Genomic DNA, 12357 nt, shown 5'->3' with positions numbered 1-12357 from the left:
TCTCCTGGAGTGAATTTCCTAAGGCGCGTGCCCCTGTCATACAGACGGACTTGACGTTCTTGGGCCTGCCACAAATTCTCCTGGGTTAGGTGCGGGAGTGTGTGGAGTTTGGCATGCAGGTCGATAACGTATTGAATTTCATTTTTACTTGTTGAAGGTCTCTCCTCCCAGTTTTCACGCAGCACATCTAGAATACCACGCAGCTTACGCTCGTATAATAATTCGAATGGGGAGAACCCCATGGAGGCGTGCGGGACCTCTTGCACTGCAAATAACAGGGGCTTGAGCCATTTATCTCAGTTGCGTGCGTCCTCGCTTACAAATTTCCGAATTATGTTCTTGAGGGTTCGATTGAACCATTCGATTAAGCCATCCGTTTGTGGGTGATAAACGCTGGTGCGGATAGGCTTAATTCCCAGTAACCCATACAGTTTGCACAGTGTGCGTGACATATACGTAGTGCGTTGATCAGTCAGAATCTCTTTGGGGATTCCGATTCGGGAGATGACGCGGAAGACTGCTTCTGCAATACTACGTGCTGAGATATTGCGAAGAGGCACTGCTTCTGGATATTGCATTGCATAGTCCACCAGAACTAAAATAAAGTTTATGCTTGCTAATTGTGTCATGACACAATTAGCAAGCATACAAAAACCTGGAAAAGTAAACCTAAGAAAAAAGTCTCTTCCATGGTTTAACAGTGACATCCTTCAGCTCACCAAAGAGTGGGATCTTGCTCTTAAAAAGTCTTTAATTACTAAAACTAATACTGACCATTCTATTTACACTAGATTAAGGAATAAAATAGTATCTGAGTTACAGAAAGCAAAGACAAATCATTTTCATAAACTCATTGAAGAAGCCAATGGCCACAGTTCTAAATTGTGGCAACATATAAATAGACTAACCAACTCAAGTAAGCACAAGCACCCTAAAATAAACAGCCTTAAAATATGCAATGGATTCACTGATAATGAGTCAATTGCAAATGGTTTTAATGATTTTTTTTTTTATTGAATCTGTGAAAGAATTAGCAAGTTATTTTAAATCTACTGAACTACCTCCTGCTGAGTTTGGTTATGATAACACAAACTCCTTCTACATAAAAGAAGTATCCTATGATAAAGTTAATAAAGTGATTACAAACCTGAGCAACTCTATGGCAAAGGATAACTATAACTTAAATACTGTATTTATTAAGAAACATCAGAGCCGTCTGTTGGAACCAATTACTTACTTAGTAAATTTGTCAGTACAAACAAATAGGTTCCCAGAGAGCTGGAAAACTGCAATAATTACTCCAGTTTATAAATCAGGAGAAAAGGACTTAGCAAGTAACTACAGGCCTATTGCCATCCTCCCGGTAGTCTCAAAAGTACTAGAGAAGATTGTAGCTGAGCAATTATTGGAGCACTTAGAATCTAACCAACTGCTCTATTCACAGCAATTTGGATTTAGACAAAAATACTCCACAGAATCAGCAAATTGTTATCTGCTCGAGAAGATCAAAGCTTCTCTTGATAAAGGAAATGTTGTAGGGGCAGTGTTCTTGGATTTAAAAAAGGCCTTTGACACTGTTAACCACAATGTTTTACTTAATAAATTAAATCAGTTCAAAATGTCGCCTAAAGCTTTGAAGTGGCTTAAATCATACTTAGAGGGGAGACAGCAGTGTGTCAGGGTTAATGGGAAGAAGTCAAATATGTATGCAAACAGCATGGGGGTACCACAAGGATCTGTGCTTGGTCCACTGCTGTTCTCAATGTACATCAATGACTTACCAAGTTGCTGCCCAGGTGTCAACTGCCAGATATATGCTGATGACATGATTATTTGTGTGTCTATTAAAACACCCAGCTTGGCGGGCAAGCATCTGACGCAGGCTCTATCACACATCTCTGAATGACTTGAGTTATCAAACCTAACTCTTAAATGTTAAAAAAACAGTGTCCATATGCTTTTCCATGTATAACAGGCCTGTTCATGATGTACTTGAGGTTAGGATTAAGGAGGAATTCATTGAAGTGGTAAACGAGGTTAAATATCTAGGTATTATACTGGACAAACACTTAAAATTTGATAGTCAGGTTAAGTACATTTGTAATAAGGTCAGACCAAACCTGAACTGTTTTCGTTTTATTAGAAGGAACTTGTCATATCAAGCTGCAAAATTATACATGCATGCAATGATTTTTTCACACCTATCATACTGTATCACAACATGGTTGCAGGTTTCTGCAACTCCTATGAAACCCATAATTTCAATATACAAGCAAGCCATAAAAATTATGGACCGGAAACCAGTGAAATGGCATTGCCGCAGATTAAGGAAACACAACCTTTTCACTTTTGAACATTTTATTAATTTTAGTACTCTTAGATTCCTTTTTAAATGTCTAAATAACCATGTGTCGACACTGTTTTCTGAAGTGGTCATCAGGTGTCAGAGCTCTCACAGAGCGGTCACACGAGCTTCCACCTGTGGTGATTGTCTAGTCTCAAGATGTAAGACTTCTTTCTGCCAGTCTGCTCTCTCTGTAAGGGGGGCTAAACTTTGGAACTCTGTACCTACTGAGCTCAAACTAGAGACCAATATAAATGTTTTTAACAAAGGACTTAAACAATGGTTAAAATCTACACAACAGTGTTCACATTAATTTTCTTAACAGATTAATTGCTTGATCATATTGCTTTTGTTTTGTAGCTTCTATATGAACCAAATATTGAAAAATGCTTGCATTCTCTTTTTTTCTTGATTGTTTTTCCCTTTTTTATTCTTTATATTTCATTTGTTCTGTCTTTTCAAAGCCTCCTGTGGACTGTTGTTGCGAATTAGCACTTGTGCTAAAACATTCAAATAATGCATCTGGTTTGTCCAATGTAATTGCTATGTCCACATCAAATAAACACTTAAAATAAATAAAGTGATATCCTCATGTTGACCGATCTAATGGCCCGACGAGATCCATCCCAATTCTTTTGAATGGGGTCTCAATTAATGGCAGAGGGCGCAAAGGCGCTTTTGGAATGGCCGCGGGATTTACTAACTGGCATTCGCGGCACGCCATACACCACCTACGGACATCGCCACGAATCCCTGGCCAATAGAACCGGGCCATTATTCGGGCTAGTGTCTTATCCTGCCCCAAGTGTCCGGCCATGGGATTAAAGTGAGCTGCCTGGAATATAAATTCCCGGCGGCTCTTTGGGATTAAAAGCTGTGTTATTGGTTCCTTAGTCCGAGTGTCCTGCATCACTTGGTATAACCTATCCTTAATAATGGAGAAATAGGGGAAGGACTGGGTGGTGTTTGGCTGGAGCATTTGACCATCGGTTACTCTCACCTGGTCAAACACATGCCGCAGAGTTTCATCTCACGACTGCTCTAACAGGAAATCTGTGAGGGATTCCCCGAGAGAGGGAGGAGGAGCCTGCTGCTCCTCACTCTGACGCGGTGATGACATAGACGGCTCTATGACAGCTGCTCCTGCCAATGCCACACCAGGACCTCCCCCCACTAAATTATGGCAGGCCCCACTCTTCACTAAATGTGCCATTAATTCCCTAAATCCCAGCCAATCAGTCCCCAAAATTATTGCGTGTGTAAGGAGAGAATTAACCGCCGCCTTTACTCTAAATTTCTCCCCTTGAAATAAAATGTGGACTGACTCTAAAGGGTAGTTGTGAACATCCCCGTTCACTCACACACACACACAAAAAAAAAAAAAAACACCTTCACCAATTGTGCTCTCCCCAATGCCTCGTCTTGCACCAGGCTTTGGTGGATTGAGGTCTGATTACAGTCAGAGTCCACCAAAGCCTGTTACATATCCCCTTGGATACTCACGGGTATGCGATACGCTCCGGCCTGATCAAGGGTGGTCCCTGGCGCGTCGGGGATCTGGACCACTGTGCCCACCTTCATCGCCGAGCACTGATGCTGGAGGTGCCCCGGCTCCCCGCAGCGCCAGCAAATTGGCCCAGGCTCTCCCTCTACACTGGTGTTCCGGAGCTCACTCACCTGAGGGGGGGAAGACACAGACATGGAAGTAGGAAATGGTAGGGAACCGCGGGTGCGGGGGGCCGGCTGGGGTGGAGCCGGACCCCGCCTCCGCTGTGGGGGAATGGGGCGAGGACGAGGAACAGAAGGGGGGAGAGAGAGAGAAGAGAACGGAGAAGAGGAGACATGCTGTCCTGCCATTGGAACAGCTGCCATATGGTCCTCCCCCAGCTTGATGGCCTGATCCAGCGATGCCGGGCGATGGCACGCCGCTGTTCCTTCCGGAAGTCGGGCAATTAATTGTTCCAGTGCCACCAGGTCGATGATTCCCTCGGCGTCATGGTTGTTGGCCCTCAGCCACCGCCGGCAGGCGTCCTGAAGTTGCTGGCCAAATGCGAACAGCCGGCCGACCTCCTCCAGGCGCAGCGTGTGGAAGTGCTGCCGTTGCTGCTCCGGGGTGCACCCCACATGTTGGAGGATGGCCCTGTGGAGGTTGGCGTAGACCAGCCGGCTGTTGGTGGGGAGCTGTAGCACAGCTAGCTGCGCCTCGCCCATTAGCAGGGGGAGGAGGCGCGCCGCGCGCTGTTCCACTGGCCAACCCCATGCCTCTGTTGCCTGCTCAAAAAGAGCGAGGAAGGCTTTGGGGTCATGTGGACCCATCTTCTTTAGGGTGAGGTGGGGAGGGTCCGTGGCGGTGGTGATGGTGGACTCCACCGACGTGAGCAGGTGCCGGAATGTCTGGCGAGCTTCCTGCTGCACCAGCACCAGGGCTTCAAACCATTGTTCCTGCTCCTTCCGGAGGGCAACCAGTGCCTGGTGCTGGCTCTGTTGGGCCATGGCGAGGGCATGGACCAGGTCCTTGAAGTGGGAGGACTCCATGAGGCTGTTCTCTTCTGTACTCCGTCCCAGGTTTTGGCACCACTGTAGAAATAGTTGAGGTGGGTGGAGCACAGAAGCATGGCAGGCCAGAACTGAGTTCTCACAAAACTCTTTTATTTTAGCTTTTCAGCTTCTCATTGCACTCACCCAAACACACACACACACACACACACACACACACACACACACAAGTGTCCAGGTTGGGGAAGAGCTCCCTTCCTCTGCTCTCCCTCTCTACTTATAGGGCGCGGTCACTGGGGAAGACACACAAACACAGATTAATTCCCATCAGGTGCAGTGATTCTGCCACTTACCTTCCCTGACTCCGCCCTCCATTCACAGACCGATGCTTGACCACGCCCCCGCTGCCACAGTGTTGCAAGAATCAAAATAAGTGTTTGTTTTGGAAAAAAAAAAAAATAATAAAAAAAATAAAATTCCTGAGGTGAAACCTCAAATAATGTGCTGGTGTATTGTTTTGAGTGCAAGTCAGCAGTTATTTACAAATCATTGTTTTCAGTTTTAATTTCAACATACCATCCCAAGTTTTTCTAATTTGGGATTGTAAGATAATGACCCCCCCCCTTTAAAGGCAGACTAGTTTTATCAAAACAACATAGCAATATGCATGTAATGGCCTGGGGAAATCCTTCACATGGTCAAATTTTGATATTTTCTATTATACAGTACATAGTTCTGAAAACTACAGGATTCCTGGACTAAACATGTTTCTCTTTTGCATAATATCTCAAATAAAATTTAAATTTTAGCATTCTAAAAGCAATTCCAAAATCCTCAGAAGGAAAAACTGCATTTAAATATTTTTGTTTATTTTCATGGTTTATTTCTGCATTTTTTTAAACCTAATCCATGCACTTATGAAAGGGCATAAAAAAACCTTATTGCAAATTTTACTTTCGGTAATTAGTCACTCACACTATTTGAACATGATACTCATTGTCATCTCTTCACTATTTTCATTCAGTAATCAGTTCTGGTTTTTTTCATGGCTATAATTTTTTGCTATTTCTTGTTGTTTTTAGGTTGTTTAAACATTTTAATAACTCTTCTGTCATCTGAATAGTTACTCAGTGCTTTTCTCTGGTTTTATGATGAAGTGACGGTGAAGGAGGTTCACAGATATTTTGTCAGCTAGTATGTGATCACAAACTGAATTGATTGGACTAGTGTTCATTTCACAGTTTAGCAAAAGCACACATAGCTAGCAAGGGTTTAGATGTAATTATATAGAGTGACTGCATTATTTGTTAAACTGATCTTTGCATGCAGAAAACAAAGGCAAGATTAATAAGTTAACAAAATTAAAACATTTCTCATACCATGACACAGAGATTCAAAGAAAGGTTTCTGGTTGTGTTTTAGTTATTTATCACCTACTGTATAGACCAATCTTTCATGTCTTTTTTTTATATTTCCGAACTTCAAGGCAATAGTATCATTCACAAGGAATAAAAAAAAAATTGAAATATGATAGAAATTGCATGACTTGTAAAAAGCATCAAGGTCACAGACAGTGCTACGTAGGCACAGTAAAAAAAAAAGAGCAGAACTCCTATGTAAATGAGCATCCACAATTAAAATATTTAGTTAAAAGCATTGATATAATGTATGACCAATGTGTGTATGAATGAATCACACAGTGCCCAATCTGTGTGCGAACACTGTAAATTATATAGCAAAGAGATAGCATGAACAGTCCATGCAATGGTGGTACTAGGGCAGTCCATAGAGCAAAATGTTTAGCGAAAACATAGGGATTAAAAAAAAAAGACCATTACACACAAGCTACAATAAGTTGTTAGCTAGGTAGGTATTTTAAATACCAGTCAAGTAATTATATACATTTCCACACTAGTCAGTGAAATTACTGAGATTTCTGTGACCTTATCTGTGTTTGTTATTGTTAAATTGATGGGCAGGCATTACTTTTTTTGAAATCTGCTTTCACAATGATTACACAGTGGGCAGGGAAGCAGGGGAGAGGTACAGCCTGAAAAGTGAGTCTTCCATCTGTGCTTTAAATTTCCCTCCAGGATTAATCTCATCTCATCTCATTATCTCTAGCCGCTTTATCCTGTTCTACAGGGTCGCAGGCAAGCTGGAGCCTATCCCAGCTGACTACGGGCAAAAGGCGGGGTACACCCTGGACAAGTCGCCAGGTCATCACAGGGCTGACACATAGACACAGACAACCATTCACACTCACATTCACACCTACAGTCAATTTAGAGTCACCAGTTAACCTAACCTGCATGTCTTTGGACTGTGGGGGAAACCGGAGCACCCAGAGGAAACCCACGTGGACACGGGGAGAACATGCAAACTCCACACAGAAAGGCCCTCACCGGCCATGGGGCTCGAACCCGGACCTTCTTGCTGTGAGGCGACAGCGCTAACCACTACACCACTGTGCTGCCCTCCAGGATTAATAATAAAGTAATTCTGAAGGTGGTCAGGACCATCAGTTCTGACATTGATGGGAAGATTATTCCACCAACAGGGATCCAGGACAGACAGCAGTCTTAAGCAGGCTGGGCAGGAAGGGAGAAGAGGAGGGGCCAGGGAACCAGTAGCAGTGGAGCTTCGGTATCTGGCTGATATGTAGTGTCAGATCAGTCTCTGGAGGTATGCTGGACCTGACCCCTTGACTGCCTGGTAAGCTAGCACCAATGTCTTAAATTTGATGTGAGCTATGACAGGCAGGCAGTGAAGTGCAACAAGCAGAGGGGCAGTGTGGGAGGAATGAGGGAGGTTGCAGACCAGGTGGGCTGCAGCGTTCTGGATGAGCTGCAGGGGTCTGATGGTAGATGCTGGGAGGCCTGTGAGAAGAGAGTTGCAGTAGTCCAAGCAGGAGAGGATCAGTGCTTGGACCAGGAGCAAAGTACAGTGGTGCTTGAAAGTTTATGAACCCTTTAGAATTTTCTATATTTCTGCATAAATGTGACCTAAAACATCATCGGATTTTTACACAAGTCATAAAAATAGATAAAGAGAACCCAGTTAAACAAATGAGACAAAAATATTATACTTGTAGCAGTATATACAAGCGCCGGTCTGTGACAGGAGGGCGGAGTCGGGGAAGGTAAGTGGCAGAATCACTACACCTGACATCAATTAACCTGTGTATGTGTGTCTTCCCAGTGACTGTGCCCTACTTAAGGAGGGAGCGTGAGAGCAGAGGAGCTCATCCCTGAACTAGATGCTGGTTGTGTGTGTCTGTTCGTGTGATAGATTGATCACTGAAAAGTGTGGCAATAAAGCCTTGTTGTGAACCTGATCTCTGTCCTGCCATCCTCTGTGCTCCACCCACGCTTAGGGAATGTTACAGTGGTGCTGAAACCTGGGACATAGTGGAGCACAGCAGCTGATCAGCCCCATGGAGTCCTCCCCGTTCGCCAATCTGGTCCACGCCCTCGCCACAGCCCAGCAAAGCCAGCACCAGGCACTAGTCACCCTCCGAAAGGAACAAGAATGGCGCTTCGAGGCCCTGGTGCTGGCCCAGCAAGAAGATCGGGAGGCGTTCCAGAACCTCCTCGAGTCGGCGGGGTCCACCAGCGCTCCCACCGCAGGCCCGTCCCCCCTCACCTTAACCAAGATGGGTCTGCAGAACAACCCCGAGGCTTTTATCATGCTCTTCGAGCAAGTCGCAGAGGCCTCAGGGTGGCCGATGGAGCGGCGCGCCTCCTCCCCCTGCTAACGGGAAAGGCGCAGCTGGCCGTGCTACAGCTCCCCGCCGATCACCAGCTGGCCTACGCGGACCTCCGCCGGGCCGTCCTTCAGCGCATGGGGCGCACCCCCGAGCAGCAGCGCCAGCGCTTCCGTGCCTTGCGCTTGGAGGAAGTCGGCCGGCCGTTCGCATTCGGCCAGCAGCTCCAGGATGCCTGCTGGCGGTGGTTGAGGGCCGACCACTGTGACGCCGAGGGGATCATCGACCAGGTGGTGCTGGAGCAATTCATCGCTCGCTTGCCAGTAGGAACTGCAGAGTGGGTCCAGTGCCACTGCCCGGCACTGGATCAGGCAGTTGAGCTGGCGGAGGACCATTTGGCGGCTGTTCCGGTGGCAGGACAGCAGACAGCCTCTTCTCTTCTCTCTCTCTCTCTCTCTCTCTCTCCCCTTCCACCTGTGTCCCGTCCTCGCCCCATTCCCCCACTGCGGAGGCGGGGGCCGGCCCCACCCCAGCCGGCCCACCGCACCCGCGGTGCCCTCCCGTTTCTCCCTTCTGTGTCTGTCTCTCCCCCCCCCCTCAGGTGAGTGAGCCCCAGAACACCGGTGCAGAGGGGAAGCCCGGGCCGGTCTGCTGGCACTGCGGGGAGCCGGGCCACCTTCAACAGCCGTGCATGGCGATGGAGGTGGGCACGGTGGTGCGGATCCCCGATGCGCCAGAGGCCGCCCTCGATCGGGCCGGAGCGTATTGCTTACTGGTGAGTATTCAAGGGGATACATATCAGGCTTTGGTGGATTCTGGTTGTAATCAGACCTCAATTCACCAAAGCCTGGTGCAAAACGAGGCATTGGGGGGAGCACAGGGGGTGAAGGTGTTGTGTGTGCATGGGGATGTTCACAGCTACCCTTTGGTGTCGGTCCACATTTTTTTCTGAGGGGAAAAAGTTATAGTGAAGGCGGCGGTTAATCCTCGCCTTACCCACTCTTTAATTTTGGGGACTGATTGGCCGGGATTTCGGGATTTAATGACACACTTGGTAAAGAGTGGGTCCTGCCATTTAACAGGGGGAGGTCCTGGGGTCACTTTGGCAGGAGCAGCTGTCACAGAGCCGTCTACGTCATCTCCGCATCAGAGTGAGGAGCCTCCGGCCCCTCCTCTCTCTGTTGGGGAATCCCTCGCAGATTTCCCATTAGAGCAATCGTGAGATGAGACTCTGAGGCATGCATTTGACCAAGTGAGCGTAATCGATGGTCAAATGCTCCAGCCGAATGCCACCCCGTCCTTCCCCTACTTCACGATTATGAAGGATAGGTTATACCGAGTGACGCAGAAAACTCAAACTAAAGAGCAAGTCACACAACTTTTAATTCCGAAGAGCCGCCGGGAATTGATATTCCAGGTGGCTCACTTTAATCCCATGGCTGGACACTTAGGGCAGGATAAGACACTAGCCCGAATAATGGCCCGATTCTATTGGCCGGGGATTCGCGGCGATGTTCGTAGGTGGTGTACGGCGTGCCGCGAATGCCAGTTAGTAAACCCAGTGGCCATTCCAAAAGTGCCTTTGTGCCCTCTACCATTAATTGAGACCCCGTTTGAAAGAATTGGGATGGATCTCGTCGGGCCATTAGATCGGGCAGCATGAGGGTACCGCTTTATATTAGTTCTGGTGGACTATGCAACGCAATACCTGGAAGCAGTGCCCCTGCGCAATATCTCAGCACGCAGTATTGCGGAGGCGCTCTTCCGCGTCATCTCCTGAGTTGGAATCCCAAAAGAGATTCTGACTGATCAAGGCACCACGTTTATGTCACGGACACTGCGCGAACTGTATGGGTTATTGGGGGTTAAGCTGATCCGCACCAGCATGTATCACACACAAACGGACGGTTTAGTGGAACGGTTCAATCGCACCCTCAAGAATATCATTAAAAAATTCGTAAGTGAGGACGCACGTAATTGGGATAAGTGGCTCGAGCCCTTGTTGTTTTCAGTGAGAGAGGTCCCCCAAGCCTCCACGGGGTTCTCCCCGTTCGAATTATTATATGGGCGTAAGCCGCGCGGCATTCTAGACATGCTGCGGGAAAATTGGGAGGAGGAACCCTCACAAAGTAAGAATGAAATTCAATACGTTATGGACCTGCGTGCAAAATTCCACATGCTCACCTACCTAACCCAGGAGAATTTGCGGCAGGCCCAAGAATGGCAAGCCCGCCTGTACAACAAGGGTATGCGCCTTAGGGAGTTCACACCGGGAGATAAAGTACTCATACTGTTGCCCACATCGAGCTCCAAATTGATCGCCAAGTGGCAAGGACCCTTTGAGGTCACACGGCGAGTCGGGGACGTCAACTACGAGGTGAGGCGAACGGACAGGGGTGGGGCGCTACAGATTTACCACCTCAATCTGCTTAAACTCTGGAATGAGGAGGTCCCCGTGGTGTTGGTGTCGGTGGTTCCGGAGAAGGAGGAGCTGGGACCGGAGGTTCAAAAAGGGGCATTGGCATCACGTACCTCTCTGGTTCCCTGTGGAGACCACCTCTCCCCGACCCAACTCACGGAGGTCACCCAGTTGCAGACCGAGTTTTCGGATATGTTCTCGCCCCTGCCCGGTCACACTAACCTCATAGAGCACCACATAGAGACGCCCCCGGGGGTGGTAGTGCGTAGCTGCCCTTACAGGCTACCCGAACACAAAAAAAAGGTGGTCCGGGAAGAACTTGAGACCATGCTCGAAGTGGGCATCATCGAGGAGTCCCACAGTGACTGGAGCAGCCCGGTGGTCTTGGTACCCAAGGCCGACGGGTCGGTCCGGTTCTGTGTAGACTATAGGAAAGTCAATGTGGTGTCTAAATTCGATGTGTACCCACTGCCTCGTATTGATGAGTTGCTCGATTGACTCGGCACTGCTTGCTTTTATTCGACACTGGATTTGATGAAGGGATATTGGCAGATCCCCTTGACTCAACTATCCCGAGAGAAAACGGCCTTTTCCACACCGTTTGGTTTACACCAATTTGTCACACTTCCGTTTGGGCTGTTTGGGGCACCTGCTACGTTTCAGCGGCTGATGGACAGGGTCCTCCACCCCCACGCCACCTATGCGGCCGCCTACCTAGACGACATCATCGTCTATAGCAATGACTGGCCGAGGCACCTCGAACACCTAAGGGCCGTCCTTAGGTCGCTGAGGCGAGCGGGTCTCACAGCCTACCCAAAGAAGTGTGCGATTGGGCGGGTGGAAGTACGGTATCTGGGCTTCCACTTGGGCAACGGGCAGGTGCATCCCCAAATTAACAAGACCGCAGCAATTGCGGCCTGCCCGAGGCCCAAGACCAAAAAGGGGGTGAGATAGTTCCTGGGGCTGGCTGGCTATTATCGCAGGTTTATACCTAATTATTCGGACGTCACCAGCCCACTGACTGATCTCACTAAAAAGGGGGCACCAGATCCGGTCCAGTGGATGGAGCAATGCCAGCGGGCTTTTTCTGAGGTAAAGGCTGCACTGTGTGGGGGGCTGCTTTTACACTCCCCTGACTTTTATCTCCCCTTTATGTCGCAGACCGATGCGTCAGACAGAGGGCTGGGGGCGGTTTTGTCCCAGGAGATGGAGGGGGAGGACCGCCCTATCCTGTACATCAGCAGGAAGCTGTCGGTGAGTGAGGGGCGCTACAGCACCATAGAGAAAGAGTGTCTGGCCATCAAATGGGCGGTCCTTGCCCTCCGGTACTACCTGCTGGGGCGCCCTTTCACCCTCTGTTCGGACCACGCACCCCTCCAGTGGCTCCACCAC

This window comes from Neoarius graeffei, chromosome 5, assembly GCF_027579695.1.
Source record: "Neoarius graeffei isolate fNeoGra1 chromosome 5, fNeoGra1.pri, whole genome shotgun sequence".
Taxonomy (NCBI): Eukaryota; Metazoa; Chordata; class Actinopteri; order Siluriformes; family Ariidae; genus Neoarius; species Neoarius graeffei.
Note: the sequence above shows the minus strand (reverse complement) of the source record.